Source organism: Malurus melanocephalus, unplaced genomic scaffold, assembly GCF_030028575.1.
Source record: "Malurus melanocephalus ecotype Western Australia unplaced genomic scaffold, MMel_1.1 scaffold_1703, whole genome shotgun sequence".
In the NCBI taxonomy this organism is placed as follows: domain Eukaryota; kingdom Metazoa; phylum Chordata; class Aves; order Passeriformes; family Maluridae; genus Malurus; species Malurus melanocephalus.
The window spans coordinates 12516-22224 of NW_026624935.1; the positions used below are offsets into that span (position 1 = coordinate 12516).

At 39.6% G+C, this 9709-nt stretch overlaps 1 long non-coding RNA gene across 1 annotated transcript; it reads right to left on the minus strand.

Annotated features, from left to right (window-relative positions):
- Window positions 1-299: 299 nt before the first annotated feature.
- On the minus strand, window positions 300-4217 carry LOC130587272 (uncharacterized). The gene is made up of 3 exons (XR_008966770.1): window positions 4165-4217; window positions 2587-2669; window positions 300-559 (listed from the first exon to the last, which is right to left on the minus strand). It is a non-coding gene; the product is annotated as an uncharacterized LOC130587272 (long non-coding RNA).
- Between the last annotated feature and the right edge of the window lie 5492 nt (window positions 4218-9709).

Sequence of the window (9709 nt, forward strand, 5' to 3'; positions counted from 1 at the left end):
TTTTATCATCTTAAAACTGAGTCAGCCCAGGACYCTGAGCTTCTGTTATTGCATGYACTCYTGTCCCCAGCCATCTTGRTGACCTTCCATTGGGCTTGTTCCTGTAAGTTAATAAATAATGTTATATTTATTAGAGAATATAAATTCCCTTCTCCCCATCCTCTTGGTGTATAATCTAGAAGTCCTGAACACTCTGGGCATAGACCTCAGAACACAGGATGAGCACAGACCCTAATGATGAAGGAATTTCCAAGTAAGAGTTTCATTCAGAAAATAAATTTTATATTAATTTGCACTTCTTTTATTAACTTTGTTTAGACTGGTAACTGTTAAGGCTCAGAAATCCTTTGATCAAAGGCCTCACAGAAGTAACTGTAATGTTACTTCTAAAATACAATCTCTCGTGCTGTTGGTCAAATGTCCAGCATGGTGTTTCTCTTGCTAAAATGCTTTCTGAGAAGTCCAAATGGTACAACTTCTGCTCAGAAAAGGTGGTGTAAGTAAACAAGCAGTGGTGTAAACACACAGGTCACTTGGCATGGAAAGTGGAAGCAGAGGACTGTAAAAAAAAAAAAGCAGGCTTGGTAATTATATCATCATTTTACTGCCAGGAAAAAAAATGGGAACGGAGAAAAATTTTTAAAAGCTGCCTCCACTAGAATGAAAAACTGTATCTACTWGCCCACCTAAAGGGTGATAATAGCCATCCTGGGAGTGCTAAACTCTTTGAACTGTGTCTAAGTACYACTTCTGTTTATTTTAAGGAAGGAAACTGTCAGGTTCTGTTTGTTCGTAGTGAGCCATCCACAATGTGCCTGATGCATTCAGGACTAGTAAAATAGTGGTACATCAACTATAGGAAACAAGAGGTTTATCATGGGATTAGTCTTACAGAGATAAAAGTAATCACAGAGTTGCTCAGGACTTCTTGTTTGCTGTGAAACTTGACCACAGGAGGTGATGGGTCTTTTCTTTTACAGCTTTTTCTGSTTGAGGAGGGAGGGAAGTGGGGTTAAAATAAAAACCGTTCATCTCTCCCTTATTTTGTTCTTCCCCATCATKTGGTACTTTGCAAAGGGGCAACTTTATTTTAAGGGATCATGTTTCTACCTTGCAACAAATCCCAGTCATGATTTTTATGGGCTAATTGCATTCCTGAACAGGTCATGAACTCTGGTCTGTTTTATTTCTATTCCTGATTTTAATTTTAATTTTTTGAAAAAATAGTACAGGAAAAGTGAACTGGTGCAACTAAGATCATGCTTTTACTCGCAGTGCTTGTGTTATGGAGGCACTCATTTACTGTTTAAGGGAATAATGTGTTTTATAAAACAGCTGGCTCAGCCTATTAGCTCATCATCTTGTGCCAGGGTTCCTTTATTCAAAAGAAAACTATTTTTGATGGATTTTTAACCTTTAATGCACAGTGGCAATGTCTCTCAGGGACACCATCCACAAGCCAGCTCAGTCTTCCACAGTTCACCTATACCTTTGAGCTGCTGTATTGTATGGTGAACATATCAAAACTCTGGGAAAACMCTCTCTTATGGAATGTAGATGGATCTCCAGGTGGTGTGTGCCTGTTTCATGAAGTTTTGCAGTATCCAGATACCTCAGAGAGGGTGGGATGTGTCTGGTTTTATTTCATAGAGCCAGTAGCAAGGAAAAAAGATGAAAGAGGGGGAATTAAGCTGAGCTGTCTTCTCTGGGGTTTGCTACAGTCTGATCCAAGACTCTAACACGGATCAGGAGAGCTGAGCTCTCCTCTCTTTCTGTTCAACCACCAGCAGTGGTTGAGACAAGCCTGGATTTCACACCACATCAAAAAGGATGCTCCAGTATTCACTGAGGGYACTTTGGTGCAGGATGCCCTTTACAGGAAAGTTCTGAAACAAAAGCATCAGTCAAAAATTTAGACAACAAAATAAAAAATAATTAGAAGAAGACAAAAAAAGTTATATTTTGTACTGGTAAAAGTCAGATTTCCATATGGTTTTAGGGGTGCTTAACAGAAAAGTGACTGGAGCTTACTCTGTTTTACAYTGGTCCTTTCAATTCTAAAATYTGCWGATTAGGAGCTGTCTRTGTAATGATTATTTTTGTTGKTAAGTCCTGMACACAGCAAGCACAAAAATACTGTRAAACACAGAAATGACAAAATTACATGCATTCTGATAAGTTCCATGCGGGATGGATCCATCTCACCCGTGTTGAGGTGACTGGTACAGGAGCCTACCTGGATACCATCAGAGTGAGATCTAATCATTGAGGGAAAACATCTGATTTCTCCACTTTTAAGGAATAAAAATTACAGCCTGCTCTCTACTAACCCAGCTGGGTTGTTTTGGTTTTCTTTTTCCCATTTACTAGCAAGGTGATTTGCTCAAGTTTGGTTCTCTACTTTATTGATGAGCACTTTTGATCAGGTATCTCTCACTTTTAGTCACACAGAAAAATAAGGGATGTAAGGTTCACCCATTCTGTCTCCACAGCCTTTGGATAGCTTTCAGAACTACTGCTCAGAGTWAATTTCAAAGAATCAGTGGAAGGTATGAAAAAAGGAGTTAAAGTTGTGGCTCAGCTCACCYCATGATCCAACCAAGTGGAATTGGTGTGGATGGTGATGGGGGTAAATGCCCTTGATAATGGAGTGTAGAGTTTATCTCTCTCTGCAGAAGAAATACAGAGGAAACAGGATGTTCCAACAAAATTCTGTTAAATATTGACCTAGATACCTAGCAAAAAAMCTTGTCCATACTCAGAGACCTGTAAAAGGTATTTAAGGAAATTTTTTTTTCAAGCCCTTGTCCAGCACAGATATTATCTGCCTGACAATAAACACTTTTTAACATTTGTGCAAAATCAAAAAAAACAGGGCTAAGCACTCCCTTAAATCATCATCAGTTGTCTCCTTCCAGTTCTGTGAGCATAGGGGGAAAAATTGCTAAAGATGTGCGTGTTGGCCAAACAATTATTTAAACACATAAAATGGAATAAAGAAGTGACTCCAAAGCCAGATTGGTTTTCAGATAGTGAGAATTCAACAAGAAAGGAATGATTGTGATTTCAGACATTCATATAATGAAATACTAAATTCTTGCAATCTCCTCATCTCTGACCAAAGGCAGACAAGAGAGGTAAGATAGACAATTCAAACAACCTCACTGTTCCCCACAGTCCCTCTTTGCAAAAAGATCCAACATTTGTATGACTGGTGGTACAGCAGCACCACAGATTTCCATTTAGAGAGAACAGCAAAGTTTACTTTGAGAAAAACTCAAAATTGAACACTGAAAACTATATCATGCCAGCTGACAGACTTTTTAAAATCTACTGTGTAGTGCAATGGAAAATAGACAGCAAGGGAAAAAAAAGAAGAAAATATTTTTTAAAACCTGTTTTACAATTATTATTTTTGTTGTTGACATCTTTACTTTTCTCTCTACTCSAGGGTATGATCAGGTGAATAAATTTCCATAATTTTTGCTACGGTCTATCTTGTCATACTCCAAATTGGTGAGTTCAGATTTTTTTAGCATTGTTTAAAACAAGCTTTACTAGTAATTCATATTCCTTGAATAATCACATGAAAAGCAATTGGGTGGCCAAAGGTGAGGCCCTGTGTTCTCTGGATGGATGAACAATGCCTAATTGTAAGGTAATCTACATTATGAACTCCAAGTCACTCTCCCATGCTGGAAAAAAGGCCACTGTGCCAATTCCATCACACATTTCCAGCAAGGTGCCCCCCCACAGGCATAGTCTGCTCCATCCTCCAGTTACTGCTTTCTCTTGATTTTAACCACCACCATTTTCACTTCTTGTTGTCAAGAGTTCGTTTTTCTCTTTGTTATCACAGACAATAAACATAATCTTACAACATCACACACAAAATCAGATTTTTTTGGCAGTTCCTCTACCACAAAGCCTTGTGAGTTCAGGTGACCAAACTCCTYACCACCTCATCCCTGAAAAACCACTTTTCCTTCAGTCCTCTGGGAACACTAAGGAAGCCATCCAGGGAGAAATTGAGATGGAAATATTTATGTTAAGTAGATTATTTCTAGCCAAACATTCAACGTATTCAGGTCATGCTTAAGGGAAAGCAACTGTTCTGCAAGCAAAGGGAAATTGGGAGAGGGAAAAAAAAAAAAAAAAACCCACCCGTCTGCTGAAACGAAAGCCAAAGACAGGCCTGGTCCTTCCCTTCAGAGGCCTGAAAGAGAATGAAGGGAAAGTCTGAGACTTCCTGCCTTTGTAATGAGTTTACTAATTAAATGTTAATTGTGGGCCTCGACTGACCAACATTTAAATGAGGCCTCGGAGCCAGGAATTGGGCTATTGTGGTTGAATTGTTTATACGGACAGGAAAATGGCTTTCTAAACATCGGATTCCTGCGCGCTGGCCAAGCTCTGGAGGAAGCTTCACGTGGAGAACTCCTGGGGATCGTGCCCAAGGGCTGCTCCAGCTTTAGTCAGGGATTGAGCAAAATTCTGGATGCTCCTGGATTCCTCCTTTGCTAGGACAGGGTGGCTGTGATGGAGACATTGAGCAGGACAGCGATGCCAACGCACCGAGGGGTGCATTTCTCTAACGTAGACAGGAGGTTCCCCACCTCATGAGCCGTGGGTGGTGATTAGAGGATATTTGTGCCTTATTCTGAGATTAGAAGTGGTTTGTGGCAGGAACTCTACTTTTTTCATCTGTGTTGAGTGTAGAAAGCAGCAGCATGGAGCTGTGCCTCGAGGCTGGTGCTCACAGTCTCAACTGCAGTACTGAAGCTTTCACACTTTAGTGTTTCCATCTTTTCTTTATTCTTTTTGAGAGTGTCCACATACTCAGATTGGCTGTTGAAACATATTACAGTGTGGACTCTGATACATCTTCTATAACTTACGCTGAATTTTTGTCTTTGGGACAGTCAGCAGAGTTTTGAACTCATTAGTCTGACTAGTTTCCTCACTCCCTTACATTTGGTTTTACCTGAATTTCCTACGGTAACTTGAAGAGCCTTTTCACACCCACACATTCACATCACCTGCTGCTCTTTATCCAAAATCCTCCTGCTAAGGAGCAATCAATGTGTATGGCTCAACCCCTGAACCACTTAGATCACTTGTTCAGCTCTTGTCATTCCTTCTTCTTTCACTACACATCTCAAAATCTAATATATAATATCCTAAGCATCCTTAGGATGTCTATCTTCAATTTCAAAACCTTGGGCCAAGTAGTTTTTGAAGAATCCATGCTTTAGTCAGCCTATGCAGTCTTGAATTTTGCTGAAAGTATTTCAGTACAGTAGCATGATATGATGAGGTAAAAATGGTTTGGGGTGGGGGCAGAAGCTCTGGAGGAAAATTGTTTCTTGCATATCCATTTCTTCCCTGAAGTATTCTTGATTAAAACTGACTGCTCTACCTTAAGCTTGGTGACTGTGATTAGTACCTGTCCCCATCAATGTCAATAAATTTGGCCTGGCAAATTCTTATTGAACTCTCATYCTCATGTGAGCTTCCCCTTTTATTTCTGTGTTTAAGTCGTACCTTTGTATTGTCGGTAGTYTAGATTTGAAAATGTATTTGACCATTATATCTCAGGGGGGTAGGAAAAAAGCACTTGCCTGATTTACCAATTAGCCTTCTATTTTATTTTAGAAATTGATGTCAGGGAAGTGAAGTGATAGCCTAAGCCATGCTGAAAGGTTCTATTAGTTTTGGGGTAGCCACAGTGTTAAGCAATTCCAGCTTACCTGGGAAAGGTCAGATGAGCCCCAGTGATAAAGCTCACAGCTGAATGTTGTACTTTATTGCGGAACAGCTTCAAGCTGCATTAGCCAACAGTGACTTAAACTAGTAAACTGGGTTCCCATCAAGCCCAAATTGAGCTTTTGTCCCAAAAGGTCCCACTGGATTTCCRATTCTGAGAACTGAAGCCAAACCAACTTTCCTGTTGTCTTTTACCCTCAAAAGAAAACTAAAATTCATGTTTGCTTTTTGTTTGGTTTGTTTTCTTTTATTCTAGTTTAACAGTGAAGATTAAGGCCTTCTACATCCATGGAATATGAGGAAGCAAAATGCCTCCCCTGGGATTTTCCCTGCTCTTTGGAAATGTCARTAAGCCAAAGCATAGCAGCAAACCTGATGAGAGGCCTTTAATGTCAGCTCAGGGATTGGGTTGTGCAACAGGAGCAGTCCTGTGGTACCACACCCTGAACTCCTTTTTTATTAAATTATTTGGTTTTGGTCAAACAAAACCATATCCTGCTTCAAGCAGTTCCTTTTGGTAATTTTGCTCAGGTCTGTTCCATCTTTGTATGAAGATGTTCTGAGCAGTGTGTGCTGAAATATGATCTGGTCATCATGTCTGCCAAATTCTCTGCTGGGATCAGTCCATASAGCATCACCAATGCCAAGGAAGGAATTTACTGGGATTACTGGTTGTCTGCTCAATTATATTTAAGGAATTTTTTTCTTGTACTAAAAAAAACGTTTCCTATTTCCTCCGTGTTTGAGAATAACCCATTGATTTCAGTACAGATACTTCTGACTGCARAACTGCACCAGGTGAAATAAACTTTGTATTCCTGCATATGATGGGTTTAGATTAGATGTTAGGAAGAAATATTTTATTCAGAGTGTGGTGAGGCCCTGGCAAAAGTTGCCCAGAGAAGTTGTGGCTGCCCCTTTCCTGGAGATGTTCAAGGCCAGGTTAGGCATGTCTTGGAGCAACCTGGGATGGTGGAAGTTGTCCCTGTTCATTTTCAAATCATTCTAGTTAGAAAAAAAAAATCAAGAACAGGAAGAAAAATAATTGATGCTTTTTATTTTTTTTTTTTCTATTTTAGTAGTGAATGTGAAGTGACCCAGAAAATCAATTATTTCCTCTAATATAAAGCTATAATCCTCTCTAACAGCTAGAGCTGAGTTTAAGCCTTGAAGTAGAAGGTTTAATATGCCTTCCAATGGTTTATTGTCTTTAATTATGGCTTATATTGTTGTCCTTGGTACCTGTATAAGAATGGACAATCATTTTTTTTAATATGATCTCTTTAGAGAACAAAGCGCGTCAGCTGACATTATCTGAGCCTTACATCTTGCTACCTGTTCCACAATGAGAAGGTCTGGGTTTAGGCCAATTTCAACCACATTTGACAGAGAAGCAGAGATACCAAGTTCCTGAAAAGTTTGATTGTAAGAGTAGCCTGAAAGTGGAACAGAATGACTGRATTATTCCAGGGAAGCTGCACAGAAGGAAAACTTCCTAGAAATCCAAATGTAACAAAGATTTGACCAACATTTGCACTTTGTAATGTTCTAGGAAACTAACTCCACAGATCCTTCTTTTGCTTTGTTTAGGGCAAGCTGTTTATTTTTTAAACTTGTAAAACCCTGCTCTTAGAAAGTTGATAGCAAATGTTCCCCAGATTAGTTGTATATTGACAGTAAAAGTATGACCATAGAATGGTTTGAGTTGGAAAGGAACTTGGGGACCRTCTGGTTCCAGTGCTCCTGTCATGAGCAGGGACACACACCTTCCACTAGACCAGGTTTAATTTACCCATCCAGCCTGCCTTGAACACTTACAGGGTTAGGGAATCCACAACCAATCTGGGCAACCCATGCCAAGGCCTCACCACCCTTACAACAAAGAATTTCTTCCTAATATCTAATGTCTCTATGATCCTACAGATGTTTCAGATGTACCCTTTATGCCACAGCCCAGTCTGTGGCTGATGGTAAAGAATGGAGGTTTTTCTGCATAGTTCTGAAAATAACCCGAATTTCATTTCATTCATACCTCACGTGTTTTGGGTTCCTGAACCACTTGATCTAGTGGGCAGCACCCCTGCCCATGAGGGGGTGTTTGGATCTAGATTATCTTTAAGGTCCCTTCCAACCCAAAACATTTTATGACTCTGATTTCCTTGTATGCCTTCATTCATTCCACACCTCCTTCCTGTGCCAGTTCTAATTGCATCCATTATATTTTTGTCCTTCTGCCTTTTTTTTCAGCTTCCTGCTGTCCCCATTCCTCAGTGTGCACCCATTTGGTACCTACATGAGTGGCCCCAACAGAAGTTAATTTAAACAACATAAATTTGCATTGGAGGTCTCCCTTCCAAATCCCTACCAGGCCCAGCGCTGCCTGGTTTTTATGAATTAATGGCATCACTGCCTAAGGTGCAGAAGCTCTGAGAAGTAATCTGCTCCCCTGTAATGATTTGGTTCTTATTATACTGCAATGATTAAGGCTGCAAGTTGAAAAAACTGTTTAAGTGCACATTAAACATATGCTTAAGCCTTAATGGTGATAATAATAGCAACACTCCCAACTGCATAGTTGTAAAATAGGGGAGAGAAACCTGGACTGCCTACTGGAGTCATATATTTTCATCCTAGATTAAAAGTGCAATGAAAGATGAGATGAGATGAGAGGAGATGGGTTTATACCAGCTTTAGTAGTACCACAGGACAGTGTTATCTAATTCTCATATTTTAAAGACGTTATTAAAAAGTAAACCATCTGATTTGGCTTCCTGTTCCATCTCATCCTGTTAGGCCTGTATCTAGCTGTAACTTGTGTTGGACTAGCACAATTCCACCTGGAAGGTGACTCAATTTAAATTAAGAAGCATGCATCAGGAAATGGAAACCCCATCATTGCTTTCTGTAGTTTCTTAATCAGCCTCATTGTTAAAAAGATGTGTGCTTTCTCTCYAAGATGAACACGTCTAGCTCTCATATCCATGATTCTTGTTATCTGCTTTCTGACAGATTAAACTGCCCTTTCACATCCGGCATTTTCTCTATTATGCAGTGTAATCAAAGCATTTCTCAGTTCTCTTTCATACAGGCTAAATAAATKGAGTTCTTCATTTCTCACACCATCAGGCATTTCCCCCACACCTCCAATCCTTCCAATGCTTTCCTTCTGTGTCCTCTCCACATCTACAGCACCCACCCCAAAACAGGAATCCCACACTTCACGCACAGACCTCCAGATCCCGGGAGTTCCTGACCTGTGGCAAGGAACTCTTCCAAAATATTCTGGTTTGGCATAATTTATTTTTATTTTTTTCTCAGACGAGCTTTTGATGGGCAGAAACCAGGCTAAGAGAGCACTGACCCAGCAGGTGTGAAGGTGCAAGAAGCTTTTCCTTGGGGACAGGAGCAGYCTTGTGCCCTGGCTACATCCAGGACATCCCATCTGCCTGTGCCATCAGCTCCCCTGAGGGAAACGGGCTGGCCAGTCATTGTCAATTACATCAGGCTAATTAAGCTTTGATTTACAGATGTCATTTTACATAGTCATTTTATACTTGGTAGAATGTGGTTTGATTACCCCTCACTGTTGCCTTATCTTCAATAGCTACAAATGCTATTAGCAGTTGTGCAGCAACTTATTCATTTTTAACAATATAACAATAAAGCCTATACCATGGTTAACCATGCAGGAAATGTCACTTGCAAATTATCATTTCCAATTATTCAGTATTAATTTAAGGGACACGGTTATCAGTCCAGTTACAATTCTTTTCTTTATATGACCTTCTATTTAATAGCTAAAGATTTCTTTTCTTTTCCTCTTTTTTTTTTCTTTTCTTTCTTTTCTTTTTTCTTTTCTTTTCTTTTCTTTTCTTTTCTTTTCTTTTCTTTTCTTTTCTTTTCTTTTCTTTTCTTTTCTTTTCTTTTCTTTTCTTTTCTTTTC